The sequence below is a fragment of the Adiantum capillus-veneris genome, chromosome 4 (genome assembly GCF_014529385.1).
Source record: "Adiantum capillus-veneris isolate H3 chromosome 4, ASM1452938v2, whole genome shotgun sequence".
NCBI lineage: Eukaryota > Viridiplantae > Streptophyta > Polypodiopsida > Polypodiales > Pteridaceae > Adiantum > Adiantum capillus-veneris.
Window position 1 is genome coordinate 157072024 of NC_140934.1, and position 15344 is coordinate 157087367.

The window sequence follows — 15344 nt, forward strand, 5'->3', positions numbered from 1 at the left end:
TTTCAGCTTTCTCAAAGCATCTTCGAAGGCATTCCATTGAATTGCTGGATGTTTCCATTGCCTCATCATCACTACTATCCTCTGAAACAAATCCACTCCTCTCCTCTTGGACTCTGGAAATAATAGCCAGGGAGAAATCCTCCCTTAAATAAAACACACTTTGCACATCATGTAAGAAGATATAGGTCCTGTCTCCAATCTTGAAGTCAGGCATAGCAGGCAACATCATCTGAGCATGCTTCTCAGTGAAGTTACTGACATCCAATGGAAGTTTGATTTCTGTGGTTTTCACAGAGAGCATCTTACTTCTTTGTACTTCAATTGCCTCAACCTCAAGGTCGACTGTGTCTTCAACCTCCTCGACTTCTTGCATATGAGTTGTCTCCTCGCATTCCACATCTGGTGCTGCATCCTGCTCCTCTAACACCTCATCAGGATTTTGCATGAGGAATCCAAACAGGCTGTTCAGGTAAATCATAAAGCCAAAGGCTTCCTGAATGAGTTTGCATTCTTTTTGATGCAAAGGGCATGCTGAATGTCGGCAAGAGGGTGGTAATTCCCTATACTTCTTCACTCCCTGTCCCTTTCCACCACAGTCATCTAAATGCACAAGAGTCATAGTAGGCAGAACAACCCTTCCTACCTGCACCATCACTTCAAACTTATCTCTGTAGGACTGCAAGAAATTACTGTGCTGAGCTAACAGGTCTTCAATGTCAAACTTTGGATTAAACATAGAATGAACTAGATCAAACTTGTCCCCAGCACCACAAGATGCTGCAAAATCAAACAACCTCTCATCAGTTGCAGCTGGGTCTTCCAGAGAAGACACATCCTCTTTGTCTTTACATTTAGTTGCACAGGGACTTCCTTCTAGCACATCTGTATCATCTGAGAAGTCTATATTCCTCTTTCTTGTATTTCTCTTCAGAAGTACTGTAGAGGGCACCAGAGCCTTGTAGGGTGAGGGATCCTCTTGCCCTGGTGACCTCTCTGATTGATCTTCACCAATTGACTTTTCTTCAAATATGTCCTGAAAAAAGTCAACAGTTCTTTTGGCAGATACATTAAGCAACTGAGCCTGCAAGGGTTGAAATCCTGGCACAAGCTCTGGATCAGGTTTCAGCCTCTTCTGCCTACTAGACCTTAATCCTATTCATCAGGAAACATGACAAGTCAAAACCATCAGGAAACATGACAACTCTGCCAAAACCAAACCATCATGATCTCTCTCTCTCTCTCTCTCTCTCTCTCTTCTGATATATATATATATATATATATATATATATATATATATATATATATATATATATATATATATATATATATATATATATATCTGTCTCTCACCAAAGCACAAACAAAAACACACATAGTCTCTCTCTCTCTCTCTCTCTCTCTCTCTCTCTCTCTCTCTCTCTCTCTCTCTCTCTCTCTCTCTCTCTCTCTCTCTCTCTCTCTCTCTCTCTCTCTCTTTGTATTTTTCTATTTGACTAAAGGCGCACAAGGACGGAAAAGTGCTTTTTGCAACTCTCTCCGCGCGCCTTAAGTACAATTGAGGGAGAGTCATAACCATACTATAGGCGCGCGGAGAGGGCTGGAGCCAATATTCGGTTGGCTATGCGCGCCGTTAGTAACGTGTACAGAGAGGGGAGGGAAAGAGACAATGTGTATATATCTGTGTGTGTGTCTGTGTGTATGTGTGTCTGTGTCTCTGTCTATGGAAGTATGGGTATTGAGGTGTGTGTGTTGAACAACAGTCTGGGCTTTTCTTTGTTTAGACACACACACACACACACACACACACACACAATTTGTACCAACTGTTGGAAATACAGAGAGAAAGAGTGAGAGATCACCTTTTGTTGGTGGGGTTTGCAGGAACTCCAAGGGAGGTGTCTCCTCCATTGCTTTTTTGTGTGTCAAACTGACTCTGTCCCTCTCCCTCCCTCTCTCTCTCTCTCTGAGAGTAAGGAGTCCGTCTCTCTATCTCTCTCTCAATCTGTGTCTCTCCCTCTCTCTATCTCTCTCACAATCTGTTCTCTCTTTCTCTCTCTCTGTCTCTCTAAGACTCTCTCTCTCTCTCTCTATCACTCTCTCTCTTTCTCTGGCTCTCTCTCTCTCTCTATTGTTCTCTCTCTTTCTCTCTCTCTCAAAATCACACTTATAACGGATACACACGGCGCCGCCCCACGTGTCACTATAAATTAGAGTATATTTGCATGCTGTCACACGTGTGGTCATTATTGAGACCGTATACTTTTGTACATCATATAAAGAGGTCAAGAGAGAAAAATCACACCTCGTGAGAGAGAGAGAGAGAGAGAGAGAGAGAGAGAGAGAGAGAGAGAGAGAGAGAGAGTGCAAGAGCCGTCGTCTGCGTCTCCGACAGCAAGCCGACCCATCGACATAACGAAGGTTTGCCTCTCCCTCTGCCTTTGCCTCTAGCTCTCTATCTCTGTTTCTGTCACAGTACCAAGCACAGTCTTAGCAAACAACCCACACAAACAGTCACAGACACACACACACACACACACACACACACACACACACACACACACACACCCACACACACACTCACAAACACACACACACACACATACACACCCACACACAAACACTCACAAACACACACACACACACACATCTTTAAAATACAAACACACACACACACACACACACACACACACACACACACACACACACACACACACACACACTCACTCACAAACACACAGACACACATCTTTAAAATACAAACACACACACACACACACATATATAACTTACACACACACACACACACACACACACACATACTCTCTCTCTCTCTCTCTCTCTCTCTCTACCAAAGGCGCGCGTAGAGAGGCATACCCGTAGTGCATGTCTCTATGCGCGCCATTAGTATTGTGCATTGACCAGAGAGAGAGAGAGAGAGAGAGAGAGAGAGAGAGAGAGAGAGAGAGAGAGAGAGAGAGAGAGAGAGTATGTGTGTATTATTTTACCCTATACTAATGGCGCACGGGGGTGTTTGTTGAGGTAAAAACGTGCTCCTCGCGCGCTTTTAGTAATGCACACACACTCTCTCTCTCTATATTTAAATATGCTAAGCTATAGAAAGGAGAGAGAGAGAGAGAGAGAGAGAGAGAGAGAGAGAGAGAGAGAGAGAGAGAGAGAGAGTCATAGAAAGAGAGAAGGGGATTGAGACTCTTCTTTTGGTGTACAGTGAGATGGCTAGAACAAAAGCCACTGCAAGGAAGGAAGGCAAGGGACCAGGATTAGCATCTAAAGCAAGTAGCAGATCTGCAACCCCAAAGAAAAGACCTGGAAAACCAAATAAAATTCTGAAAGGGCCAAGGATGAAGAAGCTGCAAACCTGCATGGGACTTTTCAGAGAAATCAGAAAGGCACAGAAATGTGTAGATTTATGCATACCAAAGCTACCCTTCTAGAGGATGGTGAGGTCCATATGTGATGAAGCTACCTGGGGCACCAAAAGGTGGAAGGTGGTGGCATTAATGGCTCTACAGGAAGCAGCAGAGGACTTCCTACTGGAGTACTTCAGTGACATGACCATTGTTGCAGCCCATGCCCACAGGGTTACTATAATGGACAAAGATAGTGAGACACTGAAAAGAATAAGGTGGAGGTATGACAAACTACTTGTCCCAAATGTCTGCAAGGATAAGAAAATGAGGGAAATTTTGTTATACCCCCCGGAGCTAGTACCACAACTCACAGTTGTAGATGTCACACATGATGTGAATACAAGGGCAAGGGCAGAGACTATTGCTCGCCAAACAGAGGACATGAGGGAAGCAGAGCTTAAGGAGAAAGAAAAAGTAGCAGTGGAGTCCCAGAGGCAAACAGAGTGCAATGTGACCCTGTCCATAGAGGCAAGCAATCAAAAAACTCTACTTTCAATGAAGGATGGTTTACTTGCAGAGATACCATTTGTAGATGGAGCCAGAAAGCTAGCTCTGGAAAAAGTGGACATTAATTTATTGCAGAATCCAGATGCTCAGATTTCAGACACAATTATCTATGCTTGTCTTAAGTAAGTGTTACTATCTTGCTAGCTTTGAAAACTCAGATAATAGGTTTGCTAACTCAGGTAGAGTCTCTGCAGCCTGATCAAAAGTCAACTCCCACTGCACACTCACACAGAGGTGTTTCTTCTTGATCCACAAATGTCAGTGATTATTAGACAAAAGAACAGTCCATCTGGGACCTTTGAGAGTTGGTTTCTCCACTGTGCTATGCTGGAAGTTACTGTGATCATCTTTTTATATGAGAACAACCATCACGGGAGTCTCATATGCCTTGATGTTGACCAACCAGCAGTGTGGGTGTTCAATTCAATAAAAGGAACCCACCCTGAAATTAGGCTGTAAGTGTTTTGTATCAGAAAATGTTTCTTATAGATATCCATGTAAATTTGAAGCCTCATGCTAACATCTTGACATTGCTTTGTGCAGTTGTATAAAGAGGTTGTTGCTTGCCTATGGCAAGCTATGTGGAAGGTATGAACTATACAAGGCCCCAATCAAAGAAGTACCTGTCCCAAATCAAACCGATGGGAATTCTTGCGGCTGGAGATGTCTTCTCCATGCAGAATATGTCCTGCAAAGCTACTTTTCTTTAAAACCTTTCATGACTAAGGTACCCATTTGGCAATGCATTCAGTTAGTTTTGGTTTAGTCTATAAAAGAATTCTCACCATGTGGTCTTTCAATTTTGCAGACTGCTTTAAAAAACTACACATATGATTATTTGCAAAGATACCGGGTAAGTTTAATACAACACCTGCTTACTATGTCTAGCCCTAGAGAGCTTGAAGATAGCGGCTTGGATGAGCGCACTATTGATCTTACAAAACATGAAGTGCCACCACGACAAACCCCTACATCCGATACAGTGGAATCACAACGGGCCGAGGGGGTCATATCAGCAGAAGATGAAAGAGCTGAGGATGAGGAAAGGTCAAATGAGCATATGGAAGGTGCTAAGGTACAACCAGAGGAGACAATGAAAGAGCCAAGTCAGCCAGTGGAGGAGCCAAAAGAGCCTATGGCTGAAACCCAAGATGAGGAAAGCAGGCCTATAGATGAGCAAAAGGATATGGATGAGGAAAGCAGGCCTAGGGATGAGCAAAATGATATGGATCAGGCAAGGATGTATGAGGCAAGCCGATCAACCAAGGGAGACGAAAAGACCTTGAAGGAAACCTTGAATGAGGCAGAAAGAGGCATGGGGGAGACCCCTGATGAAGATTTGAATGATGACTATGAAGATAAAGCGGAGGAGAGCAACAACGACATGAACACTACAGAGACCCAGTATGGACCCTTGCTACCTGTAGATACGGTTGTTCCGGTAATGTCTATTCAAGTATGGAAAAATATGTTCAGCTTCTAACTACTTATATGTACTTGTCAACTTTTACAGAGGTTGATTATCTTGGACGTCAATGGATTGCTGCTGATGCGGGTGCCTCTCGGTGACAGAGGACCCTTTGAGGATTTGCAAACGTTTCGGATGGGAACTTGTCGAGTCGTGGTTCGTCCAGGAACCAAGGAATTTATTCAGTTTCTTCTTCCGCGCTTCGGAGTTTCCATATGGTCTTCAATGCAAAGGCAAAACTTGTCGCCACTAGTTGCAATAGTTTGCAGTGTATGCCACGCTCACAAATCAGATTTTGCCTTTTTGTATGATCAAAGAAAATGCGTTACCGTTGAGGGCCACTACCACCCTAAAAAACCACACTTACCTCTTTTGTACAAACCGTTTAGCCAAATCGGTGTACCCTTTGATGCAACTAATACACTACTAATTGATGATACTCCTGAAAAGGGAGAACTAAATCCGTCGGGAACAACTATCTCACCACCTTCTTTCGAGGGGCATTCCTTCGATTTTTACCTTGAAGACATTCTGATTCCATACTTACAGAAATTGTATCTCAGTCCATTGTTCACGGATGAGTTTGTACTTTCTAATGAATTAAGATGATTCTTCTATCATGTCTTTGTCTTGTCTAACATATATATATATATATATAGAGAGAGAGAGAGAGAGAGAGAGATTTGACGTGGTAAAGAAATGTATTTCAAGCACACTTTTTCACAGGGCACAATTGAAAAATGAGCTCAATAAACTTCATGTCTTGAAAGTCATTTGTATACACTTGGGTTCACAAGAATATCTGTTACATTGACACTACTTCAACCCGACCATCCAACTCTTTGCACAAAATATCTTTTTCCCTTCGCCGCATCACCTTACGGCCAGCTAGGAAAAAGGAAAAATCTAATAGATCCTTGTCCATTGACTCTTCAATGATGTCATTTCGCAAATGCTGAAGACTGCATAGCTCCCTTATTGTAACCACCAATAGTAGGCCATGCTCTTTATCAATCACTTCCACATCCACAGTAGGATTATCTTCCAAACCTGCAGAAACCTGGTCCATAGGAATGTACTTACCGCTTAGTATTTGTGATCGCATATACCAAAACGAGAGTAACAGTGATTGGCTTGCAATCATGTACTTGACAACTAGAGTATCAAGCGCGACCTCGCACCGTAAACCAATCTCTTCCTTTGCATACCATCCTTTGTCAAGAAGTTTGTCACAGGATGACTGCTGAAATGACTTGCACATGAACATAGTTTTTGTAACTCGGATGTTGTAGCTATGAAACAGCTCTATGAAGAGTGCAACAGGACAGAAGTTTGCAATTCTAACCAGTTTGGTAGGAATAGAGCTACGTAGAGACCTTTGTGTATCCTTGTAGAGCTTACTTCGCATTGCCTCCACCATTGTTTCCTCGGGAGTTGGCCAGTCCACAGTGTTCCAATCGGTTGGTAGAGGCACTTTCACCAACATGCCATTCTTATTCCCTGAGCTGAGTTGGTAAAAGTGGTCATAAAAAAAGATTCCCTCATCAGCCAGTCTTTTGCTGCTCCTCTCTGAGTACTGTAGAGAACCAATGTGGGCATGAACAGCATGGAAGAGGCCTATTATGCACTCCACAGGCTCCCATTGCTCATAAGAAGAGGGATAAACATCTGCAATATATATAAAAAGAGTTAAACTAAGAGTATCAATAAGTACAAATGACAAATCTAATGTAATTGAGCTGTGAAGAATGGAGACATTACTCATAACAAGCGGGAGAAACATTGCAAAATATATAAGAAAAGTTATAATGAGAGTATCAGTAAGTTCACATGTCAAGAGTACTTACAATTGCAACGTGGTTGATGTATATCTGATACATTTCCACCGTTTGCTATCACCTTAGAATGGGTAAACACATGCTGAACAAGAACTTCCTTTACAGATCTTTTGCCGATTTCAACTTTGAAATCCAACACTCTGGCCTTCCATGCTGAGCGGTAAACATTGATACCACTAGACCTCTTGGGTCTTCTTGGTTGCATGAGGACCCATGAACCTTTGTTTATCCTTTGTCCAACCCATTGGTTCTCTGCACTTATTGAAGCTGGTATTGTAATTGAGGATATGCTACTACTTGGCCTTCTAGGCAAAGTGCAGTTGTTGGTTGTTGCTGTGAGAGACAGTAAACACCTGGAGCCTCTTGGGCGAGAAGACGTGGACGCCATAGCTCTCAGAGAAAAGCTTTAGTGGAGGGAGATTCACTTTGAAAGCATTCTAATGGAGGGAAAGTGTTTTAGAATTCCAATATCTTGTGCGGGCTTAATGGTCACCCTCCAGTACGTTAATGACCATAAGAGAATATCAGAAGTGGGACCACATGCAAGTACCTAAAAGCTCGGTAAAAGGAAGGAAATTACTATGCTACAATCCTAGATTCGTGAAAGTTTTATGCTATTTTCCTATTTTTTGAGTCTTTACACGTACTTTCCTATGTAACGTAGCCTTCATGCTCATTGGACGCGCTCTATTTTTCTCTCTCTTCATATGGCCCTCCAAATGACCTTTGAAATTTCCTAATGCCTTGTCCACGACTCGCATTAGCATTAGGCTTAGCTTCACATGCTTAAGCCATTCCTCTACCACAACTGCAACCATGACCAACTCAAAGAACATTAAGTCAAAATTTATGCATCATGGTCATCATACCTTGCATATTTCATTGTAACTGTTTAGTATTAGCAGCCCTTTGAGCAGGTTGGCCTCCAACTTCTGCCTGATTCCTCCTTTTGGCCACCATTACTTTGCACAGGGACCGCTTTCCCACACTCATTAAGTCTTTGAGCCTTCCATTCTTTCTCTCTGGCAATAGCGACTGCCTCCTCGAAGGTGGCGGGCCTTTTTAGATCAACTTTGAACTTCAAGCTTTCTCTTAAGTTTGCCACAAAACGGTCCTTCTTTAACAAAGACGGAGGGATTTCATTCCCCAAAGCATTATGAGAAATATGAACCTTGCATGGGCCTTGTAAGGAATCCTAATTTTTAGGGATTAAGGCTAATGGTGTGTAGGGTTAAGGGGACAAGGGCATTCAAGAAGTTAGTTTTGAGTAGGCTTTTCTAGCCTTTTTTTTAGACACATGTAGGATGTGGACCTAAGAGGTCACCTTCTCTCTCTAGCTTTTTGAAAGTGAAGGGAGTAAAGAGGTGTGGCCACATCATCAAAAACGTGGATCACTAAGAGCCAAAATTTGACTTTTTTTAAAAAAAGTTATTTTTACTTATTTTTGACTTAAAACTCCCCCCAACATATATCCATATGAAAAAAGTATTTTTTGACATTTTTTTAAACTTACAAGCACTAAAAGTCCAATTTTTCAAAAAAAAAACTCCCCCAAAAAAAAAAAACCTTTCTTCTCTCTTTCTCCTCCCTCCTTTCTCCCTCTCCTCTCCCTCCCTGCCCCTTCTCTCCTCCTCCCCTCTCTCCCTCTCTCCCATTGTCCCCTTCTCTCCTCCCATGTTCCTCCCTCTCCCTCCCTGCCCCCTTCTCTCCTCCTTCTCCACTCTCTCTCTCTCTCTCTCCCCAAGTACCCCCTTTTCTTCTCCCATGTTCCTCTCTCTCCCTCCCCCCTCTCTCTTTTCATCCTTTGCTTCCTCATGCAACAACTACCATGGTGCTCAAGGACATCACAAATCGTATGCATACATATTTTCTTGTTCGCAACGTTTGCATCGAAGGCCGCACGTGAGGGTGAGCAGAGGTCATCCCAGGAACGTCATAGCATCGGTGAGATGAATGTTGACGATTCTTCAATATCTTGCCAATACCATCACATATTTGAATAAAACACCCCTTTATGCAAGGTAACAATATACTTCTTACTTTTGATTGTGTTCTTCTTATCATAAACTTTGAAGTCTAAGGTGTTGCCTCTACTTGTTTTGTAGTGCTTGGCACAAAGGTTTCTTTTATGCACAAATAATGAAAGGCTGCAAGTTAGAGAGGCCAAGTGTCACCACTTTTCCTCTAAAACAGTCTTCTTTGTTACATCTTGCAGGTAGGTGCTTCAAATCCATGCTTATTAGGGGTAGTAGTCTCATCCTAATGTATATTTTTATATTGTTTATTCCCAGCTAGATAGAAATACTTGCAAATTTGTACAACATATACTTAACAAGTGTCTTCATTATATAGCTTGCAAATGTTGAATTCATACATGTTTTTGTTACAAGGTGACCTCTTGCTATTCTAGTTGAGTGGCGTTGTTTGCAAGAACGGCTCAAGGAACTGGCATAACATGAAGCTTTTACGGTGGCACAAAGCTCTCCTCAGCGGCAATGTGGCTCCCACTACACCAAAAATCATTATGCTGACATGAAGAGATCCCTAGCTAGTAGGACAATGCAAAAACTTTTCATCAGTAGCAACACACTCTTTCCTAACATGAGGGCACTCCTACCAAAGATATTTTTATGTGACAAGTCACCCCAGGAGCATACCATGTCATGGAATGGATGTAAGAACTATGACCACACTACTCCTTGTAAAGTGTTCACAGATGTATGTTTATCAAAGTTAATGAGAAGAAATTTGGACTTTTTTGTTTGTTGATGTGTAAGAGCACTCTAGGTCTACCATATTTTAGATTGTTTGATAAGTTAAATAATTTTTTTTTTGTCATTTAAAGTGTAAGTTTGTTTTTGTTTGGTAAGATTGTACATGAGAAGACATAATAAAGTATAAGAGATCTTGACGGAATAAGCCTCGATTAGATTCCTACCATGCGCTTGTGACACCAGACCTCTCCTTGAACCTTTTGATTTCTATCATTGTGGGAAGTCTAAGGGTGGTCTATTTTCAAATTTTTAGCAATAAATTTTTTTAAAAGGAAATTTTGGTTATTTTAAAGTTTGTACACAGTCTAGGAGTTCATTCTGATTGTTTTCCTTCAGTTTCAATTTTTGATTGAGGGCACTCCTTGGAAGCCACTTTTGAAGGTGTTAGGGTGAGATTTTGAGAAAGTTTTGTGTGTAGGAAATGCAGTCCTTAACACAATAAAAAACATTGGTTCTCTGAGTATTTTCAGATTCCATGGTTTTAATGCCCGTTCGAGCCCGTAGATTAAGGAAAAAGTAAGAAATGTCTGTTTTACATCATTTTTTAAGAAATTGCCAACTTGCATGTTGATTTTTGGAAAATCCGAGTAGGATATGATTTTTTTGCATCACACGATAGTCGAAGAGCGCGACGAGATGAACAAATTTATGTGAGACAAGCCCAGACAGATTCAGAGCCAATTGAACACTAGAAGCTCTTGAAAACAGCCTAAAAGTCCAACACTTATTTAAAAAAAAAAAAAAAAAAAACTTACCACTTGAATTATGACCATGCATAAAAATAAATCCTGTACTTGTCATTTTAGGGCCCCAGGGACCCTCAACATGAGGGGACACAAGGGCGCGCAAATCAGGATGGCGGATTTGCGCGCCCTTGGGGCCCCTCATGTTGAGGGTCCCTGGGGCCCTAAAATGACAAGTACACGCTTTTTTTGATGCATAGCCATGAGATAGAATTGGGCAAATTGATGTATTCATAGCAAACTCCCCTCCCCCACAATGGCAAATAGCTAAACATTGTATCATGCCATGCATAAAAATAAATCTTGTACTTGTCATTTTAGGGCCCCAGGGACCCTCAACATGAGGGGCCACAAGGGCGCGCAAATCAGCCATCCAAAAATTTTGGATGGCTGATTTGCGCGCCCTTGTGGCCCCTCATGTTGAGGGTCCCTGGGGCCCTAAAATGACAAGTGTAGGCTTTTTTTAATGCATAGCCATGAGATAGAATTGGGCAAATTGATGTATTCATAGCAAACTCCCCCCCCCCACAATGGAAAATAGCTAAACATTGTATCATGCCATGCATAAAAATAAATCTTCTACTTGTCATTTTAGGGCCCCAGGGACCCTCAACATGAGGGGCCACAAGGGCGCGCAAATCAGCCATCCAAAATTTTTGGATGGCTGATTTGCGCGCCCTTGTGGCCCCTCATGTTAAGGGTCCCTGGGGCTCTAAAATGACAAGTACAGGCTTTTTTTTATGCATAGCCATAAGATAGAATTGGGCAATTTGATGTATTCATAGCCCCCCCCCCCCCCCCACAATGGCAAATTGCTAAACATTGTATCATGCCATGCATAAAAATAAATCTTGTACTTGTCATTTTAGGGCCCCAGGGACCCTCAACATGAGGGTCCCTGGGGCCCTAAAATGACAAGTACGGCTTTTTTTTATGCATAGCCATGAGATAGAATTGGGCAAATTGATGTATTCATAGCAAACTGCCCCCCCCCCCCCCCAATGGCAAATAGCTAAACATTGTGTCATGCCATGCATAAAAATAAATCTTGTACTTGTCATTTTAGGGCCCCAGGGACCCTCAACATGAGGGGCCACAAGGGTGCACAAATCAACCATCCAAAATTTGGCCACAAGGGCGCGTAAATCAGCCATCCAAAATTTTTGATGCATAGCCATGAGATAGAGTTGGGCAAATTGATGTATTCATAGCAAACTCCTCCCCCCCACAATGGAAAATAGCTAAACATTGTATCATGCCATGCATTAAAAAAAGCTTGTACTTGTCATTTTAGGGGCCCAGGGACCCTCAACAAGAGGGGCCACAAGGGCGCGCAAACTGGCAATCCAAAATTTTGGATGGCCAGTTTGCGTGCCCTTGTGGCCCCTCTTGTTGAGGGTCCTTGGGCCCCTAAAATGACAAGTACAAGCTTTTTTTAATGCATGGCCATGAGATAGAACTGGGCAGTTTAATGTGTTCATAGCAACCCCTCCCCCCCCCCCAAATGGCAGATACCTAAACCTTGTATCATGCTTATCAACCATTTTTTACTTCCTTGTGTCCATCCCTTGTTCTTGGAAATATCTTGGTCCCTATTTGTGCCTGGATGGGCATTCTACGCGCCGTTATGGTCCCTCTTGTTGAGGGTCTCTGGGGCTTCAAAATGACAAATAGGGGCTTTGTTTTAATGTATGGCCATGAGATAGAGTTGTAGTGTTTGATGTCCGGAGTATTCACTATGTCAAATTTTCCTATATCATGTCCGTTCACCACAATGGATTGAAAGTAGCCCTTATAGGCCTTACCTACACATGTTTCTGTAACTTTACAAGAATATAAATTCCCTTCTGTTGAACACATGTGCTATGTTACATATACTTTAGTGAACTCGCAAGGTCAAAGGCCTCACAAATTTTGTGCACTCAGAAAATTTAGCACTAGAAATCAACCAAACAAGGAGCCAATTTTTACTTCCTTGTGTTCACCTCGTGTTCTTGGAAATGTTTTGGTTAAGCCATTTCTTTGGTATTTAAAACCACATGTGACCCCTATTGTTATAGTATCCGACCAAAGGTTTCTTGATTAGCAGTTATATAGGTTCGAGTGATACATATCTTCTATGTTAACAATGCATGTATCTATAATTTATGTTTACACTTTCTCTATCCAAATGAGCTACATAGTAAAAATCAAATCCGCAATTCAACAATTAAGTTCACAAGGTGATAGCTATTGGTATGATCTTTAACAATACCAAATAAATAGCTATCAATAGCGAATGAATAGGGATATTTAAGAAGGTTTGGTACCAAAAACTTGTCAACACTACTCAAAAAGGTGGAAACTCAAAGGCTTTATAATATATATGATGAAACAAGAATCAATAATAATTCACCCCTATATATCTACACCTCCATCTCAAGTTGTCATTTCTCTAAGTCAAGCTTGGCATAGGAATAGTATGGAAACAATAACATTTTGGAAAGCAAGAATTTAGCTTTCTCAACTTTTGAAATGTTGCTATTGATACATATTCAACATCCCCAAATGAGGACATCTTGACAAAGGTTATGATCCACTTAATAAGAATAACCATTAGTGATTAAACTGAAATCAAAATATTGCATGAATTTCTTCATGGTGGAATGATTAAGACTTGAAACTTCAAACATCTTACAGACAAATCAGAATATCCAAAAAAATCAACAATATTTCTCAAATCTGTATGAAACTCCAGTAATCTAAATAAAATACTCTCACTCAGTGCGACACCATTTAACAAAAAGAAATATTTATATTGCATTTATAGAGGAATCCAGCCTCATAAAAATAATTACAAATGGAGACAATGTTGTTGCTGTTACGCTTCTCTTATAAGTATTTGTCTTTCTCATCTAGAGATTCATATACACGAGTATTTGTGTGTCTATGACACTAGGGAAGATAGTAGTACTATAGGGATGGCTTTTCTAAGAGCTCCTAGAGAGTACCTATTGGTTCAAGATTCTACAAAAATCCTACTATTCTTATCAAAATCTTTTAACACGGTAGTGAAAGGTTCCTCACGGAACAAAAATAGGGTGATTTCCATCTCTGCACATGGTTGCTTGCTCATGTCCTCTCAAAACAAGTTGACTCTGTAAGTAAACAACAGATTATGTGAGCACAAAGTTATAAAGTACAAAATGATATCATTCTAATAATCTAATGACAACTACACAAAGAATAAATTATAAGAAAAATCTTTGATGACTCTCCATAGATAACACAACTTACTTACATTGTGAGACTCAATCACATGCTACAAAACTATAGATGGCGCACCAAAGCCATCAACAAAATAGCACCACCCAATGTTATGAGGTGTGAAGCCTAAACATTGAAAGCCATAAAGAGGTTAATTCCCTCCAGCATGATAAACTTAAAGATGGAGATGATCTTAAGCTCTGAATGTAAGCTACAAGGGTAGTTTTCTCACCATTCTATCTTTATGTTGGAGATGAATCTTTGCAATGCCCATACACTATTCACACCTCCTGTTCTTGTGGTATGCAAGTCATGTGAGTTGATGCTTTTTCCACCTTCGAGAGTAGAGGTTTCCATGTAGTGCGAGTGAATGAAAGTAGAAGGAGGAGAATCTTGTTTCATGCTGTAATGGAGGTGAGAGAAGGGAGAGGAGCTAGCTTGGTGTGGAACTATGTGGTGGGCAAGGGGAAGAGATGGGGACGAAGCTTGCTTGGTGCTACAATGGAGATGGGAGAAAGCTAGTAGAGAGATAATGTTGGACTATAGGGGGTGCATGTGGTTGTTGCAGCCATGGAGAGCTTGAAAAAGGGTTTGTAGAGAGAGAAAATCACTTTTAGTTATAGAATAGGTTTGGAAAGACTTTGGAGGGTGGAAAATGATGTTTTGAAATTTTTTGAAAAAATTTAATTTTTTGGAAACTTTTAGTGCACGTTTTTGACTTTTGGAGGTCAAAAATACTTTTTTGACCATGAAATAGGTTAGGGGACCTTTTAAGGAGGGAAAACTTGAAATTTGAAATTTTTTGAAAGTTTGAAATTTTTAGTGTATTTTTGAATCCGGGCCAAAAAGTGGGGGAAAAAAGGTCAAAGTGGTCCCCCCCCCCTCCCCCTCTCCCTTTCCCCTAGCCACCTCCCTTACCTTCTCACTAGGTAAGAGGCCATTAAGAGGTGTAAGGCAACCTTGTCCCCCTACTTTGGTATAGAGTGTGTCCACCACCCTCTTCCTATTGGCTGGCCTCTAATTAACCTTAATCCCAAAGGGCCCCTAGAGGGTTCATATTTTTCCTAATGGATCGGGCCCATTTATCCCATAAGGTGAATTGCATGACAAAATCATCAGCACTTTGATTACCCTTTTGAGTGTACCCCAAAATTTCATGCCACACTTCATCAGGTACTTCAATGGATCTGTACTGTGCCAGGAAATCTTGCTTCACACGATTGTAGTCCAAAACTACCCCTGGAGTTTGTGCCTGCACCAACTCTTCATGATTGTGTAACCAAACTTTTGCCTCATCCCTGTAAACCATATTGCAACAGGTGTAACAATATAGCTTGGTT